Raw genomic sequence first — 22,686 nt, 5'->3', positions numbered from 1 at the left:
CAGGGCTCTCAGTGAAAAAGTATGTACATACAAATACAAATGAGGACAAGCAAAGGTTCCTAAGGATGGCTTAGAAATTGTGGATAGTGATGTGAATTCATCGTTTCAAAGATATGTATTTACACTTGCATGTGTGCATGTTCAAGCATACAAGTAGTGTGCAAGCACGTACACATGAATATGTGTTTGTAAATATGCATGTATCTTCTGGCTGTGCCACATTACAGTAGCCATGAGAACACCTAGTGCATAAGAGTTTGGCATCTCCTGCTATTCTCAGAAGAGAACCAGAACTCTTTGGGAAGATGGTTGACTCCAGGTCTTGGATGGATAGTATAAGATAAGCCTGGAAATATCTTGGTATGCTATCAAGTAAATGCCAAAGAATTGATGGGGGCATGCCCAGGGACACTGAAGGAAGCTTAGAGACCCTCCCATCAGTCAAATATGAGAACATTTCAGCATCAAATTATTTACAGTACCCTATTTAGAACCATTTTTGGTTTTTTAAAAAAAAGAAAGGTATTCATATCCTATACTGTTGGGTCAGAAAGAGAGAGAGAGAAGTAGTGGGGTGGGGGCTGAAAGGGATCTTTCTTACAGTCGATGCCATGTGGCAGGAGTACTGAGTTAGAAAATCAGACGTTTGCAGCCATTGTAGTAAAGAGTACATCGGACAAGATTTATGAATAGATGCTAAGGGGAAATGCGGTGAGGAGCAGAATATGTGGATGTGATTAACAAGATTCCCTCAAGACTGTTTCTACCTGGAAAGAGAAAGCCCTAATTATACAGTGGAGAGATTAGACAACACCTGACCAAATGAACACAATCAACGCTGCCTATCAGCACCCGATGAGTGTCCTACATCCAGATATGACACTCGGAGGGGGACAGGCTGCACCTGTCCAGTGTTCGGGCCAGGAAAGTACACCCTGAATCTAAGCATGGAGAAACACGAGACAAAGTCTGAATGAAGGGTGTTCTATTACAACCAATGGCTGTGGAGGAGGCTTTACATTTCAGTGTCAGTACTGTAAAGAAACAAAGAGAGGCTGTGAAGGCAGACAGAGGTGATGACTCAGAGCAATACCTGACACTAGACAGGGTCCTGCAGCAGAGGAGGGGAAACTAGAAAGGACACCTTGGAGTCCGCTAATAAATTTGAAATATGATCAAATATGGTCACTGCAAATGTATGAGGTGGAGAACTGCACCTTGGTCATGTAAAAGAATAGCCCTACTCTACGAAAATTTACTGTGAAGTATTTGAAATCACTGTGATGTATATAAATTATCATCAAATTGGTCAGAGAATGAAAATGTTAGGGGGATAAGAGAGGGAGGAAGAGAGAGAGACAGTAAACATTCCAGTGATAAAAAGAAAAGAAATAAAACATTAACTAGAGTCTATGGGTGTTTTTTACTCTTGTTCTTACCTGAAATTATTCTATTTATATTACAATTTTTTACATTATTTTTTCATGTTCTTATTTGAAGTTATTTTCAAATATAAATTTTAAAATTCAAGAGTGATTTAAAGCAATGGTCTTTCCAGCATGTGCTAATCCTGAAGCAGGGGATGTGCACAGAAAGGGTCAGCATTTTGTTCCGTTTCCTTTTTATACAGTTGAAATGTTCAATAACAAAGAGTTTTTCTGATTTTCTGAAGCAGCTTGACTTGTCACTGTCTTTTTATTTAAATGGCTCCTTGCGCACGTTGACCACTGGCTATTGGGAAGGGATTCCCATGGGAGAGAGCCCAAACTCCCCGGCATCAGGTAGGTGAATGTGCCCATCACAGAGTATCTGTCTGCAAAGCTCCAGCTTGTGTAACCCTCCTAGCCGTCTAGACCAACGCTGACACCCTGCCTTGTTGTTTATGTCTCATTGAAGCCTCTTAATAAATCTCATTTCTCTCCATCCTCTCTTATTAATATTCTGTCTCCTCTCCCATTCCCTTGATTTATCTTCTTTGCCTTCCCCTCCTCTCTCCACCACCTCACAATTCGCTCCTTTTGGACAGTATGATAAAATAGAACTTCTCCTGGTTTCCTTTTGTCAAAGTTTTTTTTTTTTATCTTGTTTTCTTCCACAATTTGCCATCCTTTCACTAGCCTTTGTTTAAAATCACCTTATTCCGCTACAGCCTTACTATGCTTTCCAAAACACTCTCACATACACAATATCTTGTCACCTACAGCCGTCCTGTGAGCAGATATATATATATATATCCCGGCCACCTGGACCACCAAGGATCACGAAGAGGGGAGGGTGAGGCCAGAGCGGGGTGCGGGGAGCATAGGTTGGAACACAGTGTATTTCTTCTCCACCGTTCCTCATCAGTTGATAGCGTACTACATTGTGAAGTCAGAGGAGAACCGCAAATTATTCATGACCCATGCCTATGAAGAGTTTCTGGAGTTTTGAATAGGGAGCCTGAGGCTTGTTTTAGCTTCTGGTCATCCGTTGCGCATCAGCGCCTCCTGACTATGCGTAGCCTGGTTTCCCAGTCTTGGAACTGTGTCTTTTGCGCTTGTCCATATTGACTTCACTTACATATGAAATATTTACATATATTTATCACTTTGTCATCATTTAGCACAGCATCTGTTTGCCAAAAATGAGTCAGGCCCAAGCCATAGCAGCTGTGGGATTGGCAAGGGATATCTAAATGAAAGGAGAAACTGGTTTGGGGTAGGTTCTTTTGAAATCAGATGGCCTTACTCATTGTCACCTGGAATTTCATTATCCTATGCTTACCAATGTTTTGCATATTTCCCTCCATTTCAAACTTGAACAATCTGAGGGATATGGAAATCAACTGTTATTGTCCAAGTGGCTGTGAGCACAATGTCTTAGAAGGTGAAATGACTTCCAAAAGCTCAGAGCTGAGCCCAGGATGGCCCAAGCATCTTGATTCTCAGGACTTTGGTCCCAGTAAATATATTGAGTCATACTAAAACAGTGTCAGAAGCTGATATTAACTTAAAATAATAGCTGCCATTTAACAAGTGTTTGAATATTAATATAAATACATAAAAGAATAGCTTGTACACCAAGCCTGGCACACATCCCACATACCAAGAATTTCACCCAGCTCGAGCCTTCCTGTTAGGATCACTCCATGAGGGGAACAGAGAGCCCCCAGCAGAAATCAGCTGTGGTCAGCAGCTGGCCAGCACCCGGTCAGCACCTCCAAACCCTCAAACAATGGGAGAAGAGCATTATTGATTAATTGCCCTATCTTGGGTCAAGTTCCTACAGACACACTGAGAAAGGGATTCAGAAGAAAAGCTCATGGTTGAGGCAAAGGTCTGGCCTCTTGTGTCCTCTAGATCCGTCATTCATTGGTTATTGGTAACTGGAATAAGAGGCTAAGCTTAACCAAAGAAGACAGCTCTCAGGAGAAGGAACCCTCAGAGCTAACTGTATATGTCTCCAGTCAGTCAAGGAAATCTGTTTGTGGACCCAACAGCCTCTATTCAATTTCCCCTAGAGAGCATGGTCTAGGGAACATTCCACAGGGCACATCAGAGAGATGGAGCCCAGTTGCCCACAGTAATGATTTGCTCATAACACAGGTTTTTTTTATTTCTTTTCCCCATTTCTTTGCTAATACTACCTCCAAACACTTCCCAGACAGACTGACTGCACCCACAATCTTCTCCCAGGGTCCTCTGGGGAGGGAAACCAGAACAAAGTGCTTATGGCAATGAAATTATTCTCATCACTAAGAGTTATGAGATGAGACTGAAAAGTACCACGAATGTTTAAATGTTCAAGACTTATTGCACATTGCCATTGATCCACCACCAATACACCCCTCTCACCTTGAACACACTCATCCCACCATTCTTGCCACTTCCTAGTGCCTTTCTGGAAGTCCTCTTTGGCGAGCACCTGTAGTTGCGCTGTTGCAATAGAATACATGTGTTCCAAGTGATATGGAGATTAATGGTAAAATACCTTGTAACTGTGAAAAATATTTTTAATTTAAATATTCATCATTTATTTTTATCACACTTCATACTTACAGTCCTAGGCTCCAATGACATCATCATAGGGAGCAAAGAATGGAAGATTGTGTTTGGAGGAAAAAAAAGAAAGAAAGAAGCTGGCTCTTTCTTGCTTGTACCTCCACGCAATTTGGGTTGGTTAGTACACTGACACCTGTTCATTATCTTATTTAATTTTCACAGCCACTTTCTGAATGAGTGCAATTATCTCCACTTTACAAGGCACTATAAAAACACATAGAGGCTGAGAGAAGGAAAGTGGGCTGCCCAGAGTCTCCCTCCCAAGATTCAAGTTCACCTTCTATGATTCCAAAGCCAACAGATATCCTTACTCACTTTACCACACAGCCTTCCTTTAAGGTTTCAGAAGTGTGACATGGCCATTCATTTACTTCCTTCTAAAATGAAATGTAGGGATCCTAAGACAACTCGAGACAGTGGTGGTGAGTAAATGTTTTCTGTGATGAAGGGGTGCATTTTTCCTTTGTTCATATCACCAGGAAGATGAAAAGGGCAGGTACCATGTTCTGTTGTTAAACTGACAACATTATTGATATTCTCCAAATTATTACCAGAAAGACCCAGCATTCACATGTTTTATTTAAGGCAGTTCCTGCATTGTTTGGACATTATATTATTTATGTCAAAAACAGTATATTGGATGAACATTTATTCACCCAGTAACATTTATTAGTTACAACCAAGCAGTTTTAAGACCAGGATAACGGATTGAAAAAGGAGCAGGGATAACCCCATATCATCTCTCTGGCACTCTCCCTGACATATAGAGATTTTGTTCAAGTTATAAAACTAAATTCCCAGCATTTGCTCTACAGGGTTGACACAGCTCCCCAGGCAGCAAGCTACTAGGAATGATCGTTAAATCAGCCAGGTAAACAAGAAGATGTCAACTGCTGCTTCTGCACAGGAAGCCATGCTATATGGTGACGGGGGCAATTCAAACATTGGTGTCCATATCCTGTCTTTTAACTTGGGCACCACTTATGGAACTGTGCCTGCTTATTTTCCTTCACACTCATTTCCCCAAATAAAAATTAAAAACAATAACAGTATCTATCTGGTAGGGTTTAGAAAAGATTAGCAGCTATCAGTTTACATGGTATCTTGCCAGAGTAAGCATACAGATATATTTTACCTATAAACAATTAAAAAATATTTGTGTGATTAGTATAAGATTACATTGACAAAAATAAGCATAGTTCATTTCTCAGTCATGGGCTTTGTATTTCTGCTCCTAGGCACACTATATTTTGCTGAAGGCCACCAGCAAAATGGCCTTGAAGAGGTTCCGCTAGCAAAATTCACCAGGCAATGCACACAGGGGTGGCTGCACTATTGACACTGATTATCTGGAACAGGACTACTCACAGTGCTCTCCTGTATGGGGCCAGTGGGGTTGACCCTGCCCCCCAAGGAAGGGAGCACAAACACAGTGGAGAGAGAATATATGTTGATCTAGCATGCTGCAAACTTGCATTACCATGAATCTAGGATGTCAGCTTGAGTCACAAGGAGGGAAACATCAAAAGAATTACACAGGCCTCCTCCAAGAAGTGGAAATAAAACAGAGAAGAACACTTGGCCGTTCCATATCTCCTCAATGCCACATAAATTCAATGCAATAATTTTGCCTTAATATTTCTCCCACTGTAAGCCTCCTTATCCTTCTTGCTACATGATTTAGAATTATTTTTTCATTTAGTATCTATGTATTGAGTGCTTGCTCCTCTATCTAGAAGTCTCTAAGATGTTATCAAGATGGGAGTCAAGCTACAGTGGTGATGGCCAGAGATCTCTCACCAAATTAAATTGTTTTCCTGTTATAAATGATGGATAATGGGCAAGTCAAGATACATCTATTAAACATTGTATGTAATTACTTTCTAACCAGTACCATTACTTTATCTAAATTAAAACTATCAACTAATGTCATGGATACTCTTTCAAAGTGCTAATACTAGGAAGGACACGGAAAGTCATCATTCATTACTTTGCTGAAAACACAGTGTTGACTGGTTGTGGGTATGGGGGGCATAATTACTTCTCCCAGAGAATTCTGAGGCCCATTATTTTCCCAAATGAGGAATGGCAGAAATACTCATATGAGGTATGAGCATAATTGATCATGGTGCTTTTTCTTATTAAATGTTGATACCACCTCAGAATCCTTCTCAACCCAGCACTCTAGGAAATTCCTTTCCATATCAGTTTGGGCACATGTAATGGTATCTGTCAAAGATGTGATAATTCTTCTTGATGTGTTTCTTCTGCCTATCTGGGAAAAGAGGATATCTTTCTGTTTTCTGATAACCACTTCAATCTCCTTTTTACTGTAGAAGTCTTTCACTTCCTTAATTCCTAAGTTTTTCATCTTTCTCAATGCTATTGTGAACAGTTTCTCTCTCAGTAAGTTTGTTACTAGTGTTAAGGACTGCTACTGATTTTTGAGTGTTGACTTTGTATCGTGCTATGCTACCAAATATGGTTATTAATTCTAGGAGTAGATTGGAGCTTTGGGAGCCTTCTCTATAGAACGTCGTGTCATCAGCAAATAATGATAATTTAGCTTCTCCCTTTCCGATACATATTTATTTTATTTCTTTCTCTTCTCTAATTGTTCTGGCTAATGTCTCAAGAAATACATTGAATAGGAGTGATGATAGCAGGAATTTTCGTCCCTGATTTTAAAGTGAATATTTTCTGCTTTTTTCCATTTAGGGTGGTGTTGGCTGTTACTTGTCATAGATGGCTTTTATTAGACTGAGATATAGACCCGCAATTCTAATTTTCCTTAGTGTTTTTATTATTAATGAATGTTGGATTTTTCAAATGCTTTTTCTGCATCTGTTGAAATGATCATGCTTTTTCCTTGTTTCTGGTAATATGATGTATTACATTTATTAATTTTTGTGTGTTGAACCATCCCTGGATCCCTGGAATAAATCCTACTCGTTCATGGTGTGTAATATTTTTGATGATTTGCTGCATTCTGTTCACTAGTATCTTATTGAGATTTTTGTATCTATGATCATTAAAGGTATTGTCCATAGTTCTCAGTTTTTTTTGGGGGGTGCTGGATCTTTTTCTGATTTTGATATCAGGATAATGCTTGGTTCCAGGAATGATTTTGGGAGTGCTTCTTCCCTTTTAATTTCATTGAAGAGTTCAAGGAGTACTGGCATTAGATCTTCTCTGAGTTCTTGTAGAAATTGTCAGTGAAACTGTCAGGACCTGGGCCATTCATAGTTGAAAGTTTTGTTTGTTTCCTTGCTTGGTTGGTTGGTTTTTGTTTTTTGGGTTTTTTTTTTAACTTCTTCAATTTCATTGACTTATATTTTATTATTCAGGATTTTTATCTTCTTGATTCAGCTGTGGTAATTCATTAGCACCTAGGAATGAGTCCATTTCTTGTGAATTTTCCATTTTATTAGAGTATAAATTCTCAAAGTAGTTACTGATGATCTCCTAGATTTCTGCAGAATCTGTTGTCACCCTTTACTGTTGAAAACAGCTACCCAAAGTTTTGCATCAGGCATAAGAGAAAAATGAGAAACTCTCAAAACTACTGCAGGAAGATAATGGTGTCTACTTTGTACGATCAAAAAGAAGTTAATTTTTTAGACTCCTACATCCACCTTTTAAAGGTTTAGTGATCTAATCTTTTTCATCATGAATACAGAGATGAATAAATTTTTACTGTTAACTGTGCTTGTAAGACAGTATCATCATCTGCCTCCTGTTTCAAAAACAGTAAAAATATCAAAAACCCAAGAGTCTTTAGTGTCTCTAATATCTGGAAACATACCCACAACTTGTGTGTGTGTGTGTGTGTGTGCGTGTGTGTGTGTGTTTCACACTGGCAAATGAGGAGGCAAAAAGACAGACATTAAAGAACAAGGATTTTGGAACTGGATAGATTATTGCTTACATCCCAGAGTGGACCCTCTCTTTCTGGGTTTGTGACACCATGGGAAGTCACTCCACACACTCCCTATCCTGTCTCCTCATCCATTTGTGAGTCTGTTTTCACAGCCACAACAACACATATCCTCCTCAAGAGCTTTGTGCAACTCTCAGCAGGGAAGTATGGGAGGAATTCGATATATGGAGACATAATAAAAATATTATCATTATAATTATGATTATTATATTTTTTACCCTAAGCCACTCACCCTCTACCATTACTCTCTTCCATCCAATAGTCTATAATGAACCATAACAGACAGAAGACATCATTAAATGCTGGTGAAGGTGAGAGCTCTCTTCAAGTAATGGCAGTATAGAAATTGATAATGTCTTTTAAATCAACTTTATGAACTAGTCTAACAAATGCACATAGTTAATAAATACACCTGATGATCTGTCCCTCATTTACCAATTAGAGACAAAATATATTTCTTTTGCAGGCTTATTTTGAGGGCTGCATATAATATATATAATTTATCTAGCACTGCTCCTAGCACAGAGCAAACCTTCAAAAAATAGTAGCTGTAACTGGAAATATTACAATTAATCATATGTGCTTATTGGTCCCAGGCTGAAAACAACGATTAACATTAATATTTATTTCCAAAGTTCTTGGGAAGGGACATAATGGAAGTTTGATACTTTTGTTCCCAGTGTTCCCCTTGCCTCCCATCCTGTCCTGTTCACACGGGCAGCTCCAGAACTTCAAAGTAGGTGTGGTAAAGTCAAGAATTTCAAGGGAGTTTCTAGCAAGTCTAAGTGGCATGAGTTCCAAGCAGCTGTTTAAGTACACAGAATTCATGCAGCAAGTGGGCTGTTCAACTCCCAGTGAATTAGATCTTTGATTCTTTATATTTCTTCCTTAATCCCCATGGCTTTGGTTTTAAATACCACTGGTTCATGTGGAATTTTAACAAAGACTTCTCTGAATATCCAAAAGAACAGTACTCTCTTATTATGTAGCCTCTTTTATGACCTTATTATATAGAGAGGTTTAGTTAAACAGATTTTTCTCTTCTCCGAATTAGTACAGAACATACTTTATTTTTTGTATCTCAGCAAGGTTTCTAAAATCCTTCCTACACTGTGGTTCATTTAGCCCAATTAGAATTCCATGAGCGGAAGATAAACTATAATATTAAAAAAGAGAAGTGGAAACATAAAGTACTACAGACACTCTAGAAAACAGTTTGGAAGTTTTCTAAGAAAACTAAACATGCAGCTAACACATTGCCCAGCAGTTGCACTACTGGAGAAATTTCCAGAGAAAGGAAAATTTATGTTCACAAAAATCTCGTGTGAATATTCATGTCATCTCAAGAAGAAAAGCTTGAAATCAGCCAGGTTTTCTTCAACAGTTGATTGATTTAACAAATGTGAGAAATACATATGATGAAATCTATTCCATTGGATAGAATTTAGCAATGAAAGAAACAAATTATCAAACCTCTAGGAAATTCTTGAATTATTTCCTAGGAATGCTTAATCCCTATTTACTTGAACCAAGAAAATTTGGCCCTTACAGTCATTAGTAAAAGTTTTCCTAATTTGAAAACTTCTTCCTAACATTCAGATGGAATCCCTTTTTTTTTAAAATGCACATTCGTGAGTCCTACTCTGATAAACTCCTCCAAATCTTAAAGACAGTTACATTTATTGCTCTGAATTGTCTTTTCTTTATGGTAAATACACTATTATTTTTCTTCATGTATTATGTGGGGGTTGTTTTTTCTTTCTATCCTAAATTACCAATTTTCTTTTAAAGTATGTATCAGTCACTTTTCTATCACTGTGACCGAATACCAGACTTACACAATTAGAGGGAGTCAGCTCGTCACTTTGGAGGTCTCAGTCCATGGTTAGCTGACTCCAAGGCAAAAATACCATGGCAGAAAGAGGAAAGCTGCACGGTTCACTGGCAGCCAGGAAGCAGAAAGAGTCACAGAGATAGGAAGGGGATGGGGATAAGAAAACATCCTTCCAAGCTAGGTGTGGTAGTCCAAGCCTATAATCTCAGCACACCAAGTGGCTGAGGCAAGAGGATTGCAAATTCAAGCCCAGCCCGGACAATTTAGTGACTTAGTAAGACTGTGTCTCAAAATAAAAAGTAAAAACAAGCTGGATTATGGTTCAGTGTAAAAGCCCTGAGTTTGCTCCCCAATCAGTACTGAAAAAAAATATATCCTTCCAGGTCCCAAACACACAGGCACACACGCACGCACGCACGCACGCACGCACACCCCACTCCAACAAGGCCCTCTCTCCTAACAGCACATTCAGCTGTCGTAAATTCTCCAGTGGATTGACTCATTAATGAAGTTAAAACCTAGGATCTAATCACCTTCCAAAAAGCCTCACCTCTGAACAAATGAGTCTTTTGAGAGAAATTCTTTATTCAAATTATAACAAAATGATAACAGTGTTCTAAGTGTAATATAAACAGCAGAGAGGAGAGAGGCTATGGTTGGCAAAGGTTCAGAATAAAGAGAAGGAGGAAAGTTGCTGCAGCTATAAAAAGGTCTCTAAAAGTAGGGCTCTTGGTGGGGATGGAATGTTTTGTAGATCAACTGTGTCAATGTCCATATCTCCGTTATAATATTGTGCTTTAATCTGCAAGATGCTACTACTGAGAGAAATGAGCAAAGGTGCGCAGGACCTCTTTGTGATTTCTTAAATCTGCATGTGATACACTATTTTAAAAACAGTTTAATTAAAGTGATAGAGAGAGAGAGAGAGACAGAGAGAGATAAAGAGAAATCCAGATTTGAAGCTGTCACAAGTAGCTAAGTACTTGATAAAACAAAGCAAAACAATCATACTCCACACAACTGTGAGTGGGTCACAGCTGCATGCTAATATCTTCAAAGAAGTAAACTGAAGTGGTTTGTGTTGTGAGTCAAACTGCATGCCAAAGAAATGGTCTAAGTCCTCCAGTGCCTGAGTATTTGGTAAAGTATGCTTACTGATTTATTGCATTGTCCTTATATTTTGGATCTCCAAAATTATATCCCAGAATGCTAAAAGCCTTGAATCTTCCTTAACTGTTCTCCTTCTTTTACACTTCAGGCCCAATCTGTTAACAAATTCTGTTGCCTCTGTCTTCAAAACATAGAATCCAAGTACTTTCTCATTAAATCTACTGCTACCAAAATCTCCCACATGGATTGTTTTAATAGCCTCATAAGCAATGGCTACCATCTCCCCCTTCTCTAAAATCCATTTGCAGCAAAGCAGCCCCGGTGATCCTTAAACGCATGTCAAATCATGACATTCCTCTATTTAAAACCATTCCGTAGCTTCCAAGCACAAACACACACCACCATGGCAGAAGTAAGCTCCCTTGGCAGTGCTTTCCAGGTTCCATGTTAGCTGACTCTCATTGCGCTTCTCCAACCTTGTATTCTTCTATTCTCTCTTCCTTCATCCTTCAGCTTCAGCTTCATTAGTCTCTTGTGAGGTGCTCAAATCTTCCCCAGGGCCTTTGCACTGGCTGTCCCCTCTATTTTGGATGCCTTTCCTTAAGATATTCATCAGCCTAACTCCACAACTTCCTTGTGTTTGCTTGAATGTCACCTTTCCACAGAGTTCCTATGCCTTTCTCTGCTCATTTTTTTTTCATAGAACTTAACACTATCTGTATAACACTTATGTATCTTATTTTGGTCTCACCGTCAAATGCATATTTTGTTCACTAGCACCAAGAATATTGCCTAGCACATAGAAGGCACTCAACTATTTATTGAAAAAACTAAATAAATAATTGAAATGAATAAAGCAGTCCCACAGTAGGAAATGTTGTTTAGAAATGTTGAGGAAAGTATCTTCCTGTAAGTCTCAGTTCACAGATAATCTGTTCTGCTTGTTTTTTCTACAATGCACAGCTCCTTCACTACATCATAATCTCCTACACATCACCCCCTCCCTATTCCATTTTTGTTCTAACAGCTTCCTATATGGCTTATCCTCTAGAAAAAGTTAGAAGAAGCTCAAGAGCAAAGAGTATATTCGCACTCTTTTTAATCCTCCACCATTGCTGGCAAAGACCCACAGATGATTTATCGCTCCCGTCCTTGGTTTTTGTGATGCTCCTCACGGTCATCTTACTTGATATGTTTTGTTCATAATATAGTTTAATCTAATAATGATTATGTCTCTTTTTCAAGTGCAGTGGAGTGTCAGTGGTACTCTGGATGCTCAATGATTTTCCACGGAACGATATAATATAACCTTTCACCACCCAGCCCACTAACTAACATTCCCCAAGGTAAAATCTGCTACACTTGGAAGGTAAGGGCTGTCACCATGAATATGTAAGTCCTAAGTGAAAGAGGCTTCATTGGAAAGCTCACCATTAGAGAAAGGGAAAATACTTTGCAGCTCACAGAAACAAGGAAAAGGTTTCTATTAAATTCCTCTAGCTGTGGGGCTTCTACCTTGCCGTGCATAACGACTGAAGCAGCTGTTTTCTGCTAGACTTTAGAAATGCAGATTTGAAAAATTCATTTTTTAGCAAATCAGAAACTTATCTTTTTATCTGGCTGTTTCTATCCTTAAATGTCACTCTGAGTTTAAGGCTCTTGAAAATTGTTTTATGTAGAGTCCTTAGAGATAAGTTTGTGTATTGCAAATTTGGTTTGTATAGCACTGAGTTTGAAGAAAAGGACTAGGGCACTAAGAAAAGCTATAGGGAATGAAAATTCATAAAGGAGACTCTACTGATATAAAAGGGGGCAGGCAAGAAAAAAACAAATTGCATTTTTGTGAAAGATAATAAAATACAGTAAATGCTTGAGGGAAAAACCCTAAAACTCATGTGTTCTAGTCACTTCCTGCTACACAGCTAAGAATTTCTTGCCCAAATGGTGAAAATGGGGTCACAGAGTGGTTAAAGACAGGGATACTCAACAGCAGCATAATAATAGTAATGGTAGCAATGTCTTCTTCTGTTTGATAAGCCAGTTGATATAGCTTTTTAAATTTACATTACTACTTCCTTTAAAATCACTATCCATGGCAACTTCGATTGAAGGCCCACTTGAACCCTGTGGAAGGGTCGTGCCTTCAGAGCTCATCCACCTAGAGTCCTGGGGGACATCCAGCAACTGCCCCAGCAGCTCAACCCACCCAGACAACCCTGAAAACTAGCTGGATGGCCTCACTCACCTTCCAATTTCCTGGGAGGTACCTGAGAGTCTTAAAACAGTCAGTAGAAAAGAGAAAACAGTCAGATGGTCCTGTTCACCTTTCCCCTATCCCAGAAGCAGTCACATGACTCTCCCCACCTACCCTATGCCCTTGGATGCAGGTGAGCAGTCTACTACAAGCATGGCCCACCAATGCCCTAGAAGCAACTGGGGAGCTTGTGCTCAGAAGCTCAACCTATAGGCCCAGGAGAAGCAAACTGGAAGTACCACCTACCCTCTCTTGGCCAGAAAAGCACTTGGGCAATGCTGACCCTACAGAGTCACCCAGATGACCCTCAGACACTGAAAGGCATTCACTCTGTAGCTACTGGTGCAGTCCTCAGGCACTAACAGACTCTGCTGCCTTTACTGACTGAACTCATGGGACCTGGGCCTACAATGCACAGCAGCTCCATCCCTACACAGCCCTGGGAAATTGGCAGTCACCACATACACGTCACACTGTGCCCAGAGCCATCAGTGAACCTAGCCCATGTTTAAAAGCTGCAGGGAAGTCCCATGACCTCTGTTGTTTAGGCCTCTGAGACTCCTGCAGACAATACCAGTGTTGAATGTAGCTGAAGGAGCTAAATAGACACTAGAGTGAAGGTCTACCTGTAATCAAAGCCAACACAGTGTATCCAATGGGCTCCCTTGGACACATCACTGGCGAAAGACTTTTATAACAAAATCTACTCTATAAAATTAGGAGAGGCATCTGAATGATCACATGAAGAAATATCAACATAACAAGAAGCATGAAAAACAAGGTAACAGGAAACCTCAATTATACATAGCAATAGACCTCAAAGAAAAGAATATCAGCAAATTGCTTGACCACAAATTTAAAATAAGCACTCAAACTTAGTGAGATAGAATACAGAAAGTTCAACAAAATTGGGAAAATAACTTATGATATGAATGAGAAATAAAGCAGAGATAGAAATCATAAAAAAGAAACAGAAATCTTGGAGCAAAAGAGCTTAAAAATTAAAATTTTTAAATATAGTTTAAAGCTTCAACAGTGGACTAGATTAAGAAGAAGAAAATTTCTGATAGTCAAAGCAAGTATTTTTAAATAACTCAGTCAAACCACAATATATTTTATACAAGATATATAGATTATAAATATAGATCATGTACAAGACATTTAGAAAAATGAGTGCACCTTCAGACCATAATGTTAAATGAAATAAATTAGACACTGAAGTTTAAATAGCCCATGATTTCTCTTACACAAGAAACAAAAATTATAAATATGGAGCAAAATAAAAAATAGTGAGTGGGGAAATAGGTCTTTCTCCTGTGGAAAAAGGATAAAGAAATGAAAGGAAGGGGAGTGAGGGGAGGGAAGGAGGATGAAGACAACGAATTAAGATGTACTGTATCTATTTACAATCCCACACAAGGAATGAAAGTGTGATGTTCTGCAAACAGGCACTAATGAAAATAAAATAATAAAAAGAGTGAAGAATGTCCATCGATACCATTAATCAGATAGCAAATAAACATTTGCATTATCAGAAGGATAAGAGAAGGAAAAAGGCACAGAAAAATACTTCAATGAAATGATTGCTGAAAAGTCTTCATGGAGATTGAGAAAGATATGGACATCCAGGCCCAGGAAGCCCAGAGGACCCCTAATAAATTTCACTAAACATATTCTCAATATTTTTGTCAAGCTGTAAAAATATATGGCAAAGAGACAATTCTTAAAATAGCAAGAGAAAAGCATCAAATTGTATGTCTAGCCACACTAAATCTCATAGTCTAGGAGAAGATGGAGTGCTATAATCCAACATCCTGAAAGAAAAACTATCAAGAATATCATACCCAACAAAACTAACCTGCAAAAATAACAAAGAAATAAAATCTTCCAATACAAATAAAAACTAAGGGAAGTCATCACCACATGCTGGTGCTATCAGAAATACTTCAGGGACTCCTACATTAACTGTGAAAGAATGGTAACTACCGTGAAGAAAACATGCAAAAGTATAAAACTCACTTCTAGAGAACATACACAAAAGAAGAAAAAAGAGAATCAAAACTTATCAATACAGAAAACTACCAAACTACAAAAATGATAAATAAGACATGATGAAAAGAACAAAGTATATCTAAAACAACCATAAAAAATGCAACAGAATGACTAAAGTGCATTTTTACTTTTCAATAATAACTTTGAAGGTAAATGAACTGAATTCCCATTGAGCTGGATGTAACTCAGTGATGCCGCAAGTGCTTATCAAGCGCAAGGACCTGGTTTTGATCCATAGCACTATAAAACAAAACAAAGATATACTCTTGCTGAATGGATAAGCATATCAAAATCCAACCATATGTTGCCTACAAGAAACATCATCAATAAAGACATATATAACTTGCAAGTAAATGAAAAACAAACAATATGCCATGCAACTGGAAACCAAAAGCAAGTTCGAGTAGCTATAACTATATGAGATAAAATAGACTCTAAGTCAAAAACTATAAAAAGAAAAAAAGGGACACTTTTCAACAAAAGGAAATTACAATTTTAAATGCTGTACAGATGCATGCAACATTGGAGCCATCAATAATATAAACCAAATACTATTATGATATCTAGACTATGTGAGGACCTCAGACAACTTAATTAGAAATGGTTAAGTGAGGGCCGGGGAATGGGCTCAGTGGTTCTGCCACCAGCCTTGCAAGTAGAAGAGCCAGAGTTCAATCCCTGGTACAAGAAAGAAAGAAAGAAAGAAAGAAAGAAAGAAAGAAAGAAAGAAAGAAAGAAAGAAAGAAAGAAAGAAAGAGGTTAAATGACCTGAATAGACATTTCTCTCTCAATAGAAGAAATACAAATGACCAATAAGCATATGAAAAAATACTTGACATGACTAATTATCAAGAAAATGCAAATATGCTACTAAAAATAGCTATTACTATATTAAAACGGTGAGATAACAAGTACTAGTGAGAGTGTGGAGAAAGGAGAACACTCACACTGCTCATGAGAGTGTAAATTACTGCAGCCATTATGAAAAACACTATGGTGTTCCTCAAAAATTAAAAAAAGAACTACCATATGGTCCAGCAAACCCACTACTGGATATAAATTCAAAGGGATAGAAATCAGTATGGTGAAAAGACATCTGTACCCGATGTTTATTGCAGCCAAGATAGAAATCAACCTAGGTTAGCATCAATAAGAAAATGGAGAAGAAAATATGGTGAATTATTCAGCCATGAAAAATTCATCTTGTGATTTTGCTTTATAAAACTCTCTTGAGAAGCAGGGAACAGGGGCAATCCACTTTCCAGGTCACTTTCTGTCTATCTTAGACTAAGCTATTATTCTTTCAATTGTTAAATATTTCCTACACTTGAAAAAAAGGATGTCACTCTATAATTTGCAGCAACACGGAAAGAACTGGAGGGAATTATTGTTAAATGAAATAGGTCAAGATGGGAAGACAAATACTGCATGTTCTGATGTACATGTGGGAACTGCAAAGTTGATCTTGTAGAAGTAGACGGTGAAATAGTGGTTACCAGAGACTAGGTGCGGGGAGCATAGAGGAAGGATAATTAACAGGCATATAGGCACAATTGGATAGGAGAAGTAACAAGGAAAGTTCTGTAGAACAGTAGGATAACGATGGTTGAGAACAACTAATTAAATATTTCAAAATAACCTGTTATGAGTATTTTGAATGTTTCCAACACAGAATCATAAATGTCTGAGGTAAAAGATATGCCAGTTACTCTGATCTGACCATTTTATATTGTATGCACATACTAAGATACCACACTGTACCCAATAAAACTGTACAATTGCTATGTGTCAATTAAAATATATCTTTAAAAGGAGTACTAATGGGCTAATTCAATAAAGCTACAATATATTAACATAAAAATCATTTGCATCTCTATATACTAACAATAAACCATCCAGAAAGATATTAAAATCTCATTTACAGTAGCATCAAAAAGAATCAAACACTCAGGAAAAAAATTAATTAAAGAGGTGAATTAGTTGTGCATGGTCTTTCAAAATTTATAAAACATTGATAAAAGAAAACAATGAAGACATAAATAAATAGAAAGACAGACCATCTTTATTTACTGGAAAACTCAAAGTGCCCATACAAGGAAAATCTACCTACAAATTTGATACAATTCTTATCAAAGTTGGAAAGGCATGCATGTTCTACCTAAATAGAAAAATAATCTTCATATTCATTTAGACTGAGTATTGTTGCTTTTAACCCAAGCCTGTCCCTAACACTGGCAGGTTTCAGAGTAAGATTATAAAGAGAGGCCCACAGATCATATATTTAAATATTTAAATATCACATAGCACGGAATCTATTTTTATGTTCTCTCTTTCACACTGACAAATATCCTTTAGGTTCGTATTTGAAATTCTCACAGTCCTTGGGATTCTGAAGCTGGAAGTGGTAGCCTAGATAGATAGAGACCCTCCAGATCCCAGCACTGAATTCGTGTCCTGAAAGGAAGTTATACACACCCCATGTAGTCAAATCTTTCCAGCTCTTTGAACTCTTCATCCTCACCAGGGACATAGGTAGGCGCTCAAAAGCATAGAGCCCCGGGCTCCTCTACCCAGGCCTCGGGTACAACATGCTACATGTGTTATGGGAAAACTTCTGCCTTCTACAAAACAATGCATTAAAAATAACAGCATGCTTGGGAAAAACTATGATTAAAAGTACTCAAATCCATTTAACAGCATAATCAATTCACTTCTTAAAAAGTGAAGAAAAAAGAAGAAAACCCCCATAACAGCAATTGTTACCTTGAAGGAGCATGTAAATAGCTAAAGAAGGCAACTCAGGGTGATGCCTATGAGAAATTAGAAATAAATGGAAAACATTAAAATGCAAATGAATTCCCGTGGGTACGGAGACAATCCAGATGGAAAGGGGGTCCTGAGCCAGTAAGGCCACAGTTCAGGTGGGCACTGGAGGAAGTCAGCCTTCTGCAAGCCAAAGGCAGTGTGTGACTTTGGAGAGGAAGCTGCATGCAGATCTGTGTATTCATTTTTTTCATTTTCTTAAAAGTGGAGTTGAAAAGCCTCCTGCACACACAGCAGATGAACTCAAGACTTTTCTCATTCCAATAATGCTTCTAAGTCTACGTCCTTCATTCCATCTTCGCTGCCTAAGAAAAGGCACAAATGGCTCTGACTTCGCTTTATGTTCCACTGGGATAATTTCCTGTTTAAAACCACACAAGCACCACGATCGCCATAGAAACACATGTGAAACAGAACAGCTCATTTACCTTTGTTGCTAAAGTAATTTTGGTTGGTTATTCTTGAAGGAATGAAATATAATCAATTACTCAATGAAAAAGTGGGGCGTCAGAGCATGTGATTACAATCCCAGCTATTTCCTACTCCTTGTTGAAATCCTCCTCCAAATATCTGCTATTCTTTCTTGTTTTCCATATTAATGCAACCTGAAAGATTTCAAGATTGTAGCTCTTACAACCTCATTACATCCTCTCTCTGATGTCTCTGTTATTTATCATTGTATTAACTCCTTAAGGGCAAAATTTAGCTTGAGTTCATCCTTCTGTAGGCCACTATACCTTTTCCAGGACCTGGCTATGACAGGTGTTCAATAAATGCTTCAGCAAACAAATAAAATCTGGAAGCTGGAAGCAATGATTCTCTGCTCAAACTTAATATTGAATAAGAATATTAAACAATGACCCTTTCTTTTGTTATATGCCAATCCTGTAACTGCCCCTTGAGAGTCTGAATGAGGTTACAGAAAAACAGACAAGAATGCAAGACAACAATAATCATTTATTTTTTAGAAAATCAGACTGGAGGGGCTGGGGATTTAGTTCAGTGGTTCCACCACCTGCCTTGCATGAACAAGGACCTGAGTTCAATCCCTGGAACCAGGAAAAGAAAAAAGAAAAGAAAAATCAGACTGGAGCTGAGTGCTTCGTATACATTAGCTCTCTATATAACTGTCCTAGAAATAAATGGCCATACTCCTATTTTGTAAATAAAGAAGCTGATGTTAAGACAGGTTAAATTATTTGGCCAAAAGATCATGCTCTGTGGAAATGCAGGAACACACTGGTATATCCTCAACACTTTCACCTAGAAATTCAAGTCAAATGTTTCCCCTGAAGACCTCATAGAACCTTTGTGAAATTGAGTGAACATCAAAAAGCCTCTAAAAAAATTAACTTCTGACATTTGTAAAGAGGTCTTTAAAGTGCTTCCACATGCATTAAGCATTAAAAAGCCCTCCAGTTTTTGCAAATGAGAAATATTATTAATCTCTTAGGCTGTTTCTAACCCCTTACATTTTTTAGGCACCACAAGGTAATATAGTAATAATAACATAACCTAAGCTTGGTACTAAGAGCAATACACTGAGTGTCTTATTCTAAGAGAAAAAAGAAATTAGTATTTGTAATAATACACTTTAAAATAAATATATAAAATTAAGAAATGTCCATAACTTGTTTTTAGTACATTAATAGAATAGAATTCAAATACGTACAAAACTACCTTGCAAAATAATATAACTTATTTACTAACAAAATTCACCCAAGATACTTTGTGGTTAGAAAGCTTTGCAGAATTCAGGGAATAATCAATTTTCACCAGTTATGATAATCTACAGTATAGAATGCTGGGAGTGATGCTTTAAAGTTGAATAAATTGAGCAAATCATGTTCTCTAAAACATCATGCACAGAAAAGATCTAGCTGGATTCTCTTGAAAAATTATGTGCATGTCAATCATTCACTCAAGAGTGGCTTAATTGTTCCAACGATGATAAGGCTATAGAATTATACATCTGCAAGTTGAATGTTTGTAAATAAAATGTTATTGGGCATATGTGAGTTAAGACAATTCATCTTTAAAGGAGCGCTAAAATTAATAGCTTTATATGACAACACCCAAAATACAAATCATCTTTCTAACTGCACCATGGTAATAATTTTAAGTATCAAATTTTTGCAATGATAACACATTGCATTTTCACGAATAGATCTTATTTCTAAAAACAAGCTTTAGATTTACAGCAAATTGAACAGGAAGTACATTAAGTCCAACATACCCTCCCTGCTTAGTCTCCACACGTAGCCACACCCATTGTTCACATTTGTCACAATTAATAAACAGTATTGACAGATACTATTCATTAATTCCCGTACTTTATTCATATTGCCTTAATGTTTGCCTAGTGCTTTTTCTCTTTTCCAGGATATCATGTCACATTTACTTGTCCTGTGTCCTTAGACTCCACTTTGCTAAGATGGTTTCTCAGACTTTGTTTTGTTGACCTAGACAGTTTCAAAGCATATAGCATATTTTAGAATGTCTACCAATTTGATCTTTGTATGACATTTCTCTCATGATTATACTGAGGTTATGAGTTGTGGGGAGAAATACCAAGAAAGGTGAAGCATCATTTTCATTACATCACATTAAGTGTGCATGATTTATGACTATTGACATTGGCCTTGGTAACCCAGCTAAAGAGCATTTTTAGGTTTCTCTGCTATAATGTAATTCCTTTTCTACCACTTTTTATACTGTGTTTTGCAGATGGAAGTCACTATGCACTGTGCATGCTTAAAGGAATAGAGATTTATAGTCCCCTTTTATACTTTGGATTATAACCTTTTCCCTTCTCTCTCTCTCTCCTTCTTTCTTTCTTTCCTTTCTTTCTTTTCCTCATAGTATTCCATCCTTGGTCATTGGAAGCTCTATTGGATAGTTCCTCTGTTCTCTTGACATTCCACTAGCAATATGGCACTTATTTTTATGATCTTGTTTACTTTCCAGCCCTAGAAGATGTTCCAGAACCATCTTGCCCATTTTCTATCCCTAGCATATAATCACTATTTCTTCAAGGAGCCCTTGTCCCTTTTTTGCTAAAGTACTATTACAAACTATCACCTGGGTTTGAAACAAGCTAGGCACACAGCTTGTAACTGGAGTGTCATTTCAAATCTGAGTGAACAGTGAAATATACATATATGTATACATACACATATATATTTTGTATATGTATGTTCACATATCTATAAATATTTTGTGTATGAAACCACCTGCATGTATACAAAATGTGATTAAAGCATACAGTGAATGTTTCAATTTTTTAAAATTTCTTACTTTTTCTATTTTTTTCTCATTGAGTTCATTGGTACATTTTAGGTATACAGTATAGTTACATTCATCATTGGGATCTTGGACCTTTACATGACAGATCCTGGTTTTCATTTCTTCCCCTTACCCCTGCCCTCCCTTCACCCCCTCCTCCCTTCCCTATTTGCAAACACTTTATTTCCATTTTTTCATTTTCTCATATTTTTTCTTTTCCTTTCTTTCCTTTCCCCTATCCTTCCCACTCCTCCTACACCTTTAGCCCTTTTCTTCCTATTTCACATTGTCAATTATACCATTAAGATCTTATGTGCCATTACAGTTTTTCACACCAGAGAAACTATTTGCTATTTATAAATGTGTGACTTATTTATTTCACTTGGGAGTATATCCTCAAAATGTATCCATTTTCCTATGAATGACTCTAATTTCTCATTCTTTATGGCTGAGTAGTATTCCATTTTATAGAAAAACCACATCTTCTTTATTCTGTCTCCAACTGATGAACAAATGGGCTGTTTCCATTTGACCCAGCCATCCCTCTGCTGGATATCCTTCCAAAAGAATTAAAAGAATGTTTTAATTTTTAAAATATATTACAGTAAGACGCATTGCCATTAATGCCCTTTGAAATACTCCTCCACTTTGAGTGCTCTAACCCCATATTCTTACAGTTTTCTGAAGCAATTCTGAAGGGCCTTCACCAATTTTCTTCAGTTGTGCTGTCATGGCTGCTTCAATGTCCTGAGTTGATTCAAAATATTTACCTTTCATGGTCATTTTGACTTTCAGAAAGAGCCAGAATTTTCACAGTGACAGACCCACTGACAAGACTGATGAGGACACACTGTGATGTTTTTATTTGGCAGAAATCAACAGGACTGGGGATTTACCTCAGTGGCACTGTGCCTGCCTCACAATCATAAGGCCCTGAGTTTGATCCCTGGAACAAAAAAAAAAAATTTTGTCATAGTCATTGTCTTTGTATATTATTGTTATTATTATATTTTATTGAATTTTGTGTTCAGATCTTTCATTCCTTATGCAGAGTTCTTTGTGTAACTTATTGCATCTATGTTCATTAAAGAGACTGGCCTTTATTTCATCCTTTAGTTGAGGCCTTTTCTGGTTTTGGAATCAGGGAAATTCTAACTTCCAGGAATTACTTTAGGAGTATTCCTTCCCCTTTTATTTTATTAAAGACTTTGAGGTGTGTTGGTGTTACATCTTCCCTAAACTTCTTGAAGAATTTGGCAGTGAAAAATTAGGACCTGAGTTTTTCTTATATGGTGGGTTTTTTACTGTTTATTCCATTTCGTTGCCTGTTATTGGGTTATTTAGAGTT

The sequence above is a fragment of the Fukomys damarensis genome, unplaced genomic scaffold (assembly GCF_012274545.1).
Source record: "Fukomys damarensis isolate Sample0158 unplaced genomic scaffold, DMR_v1.0_HiC HiC_scaffold_28, whole genome shotgun sequence".
Lineage (NCBI taxonomy): Eukaryota > Metazoa > Chordata > Mammalia > Rodentia > Bathyergidae > Fukomys > Fukomys damarensis.
This window is presented reverse-complemented; position numbering follows the sequence as displayed.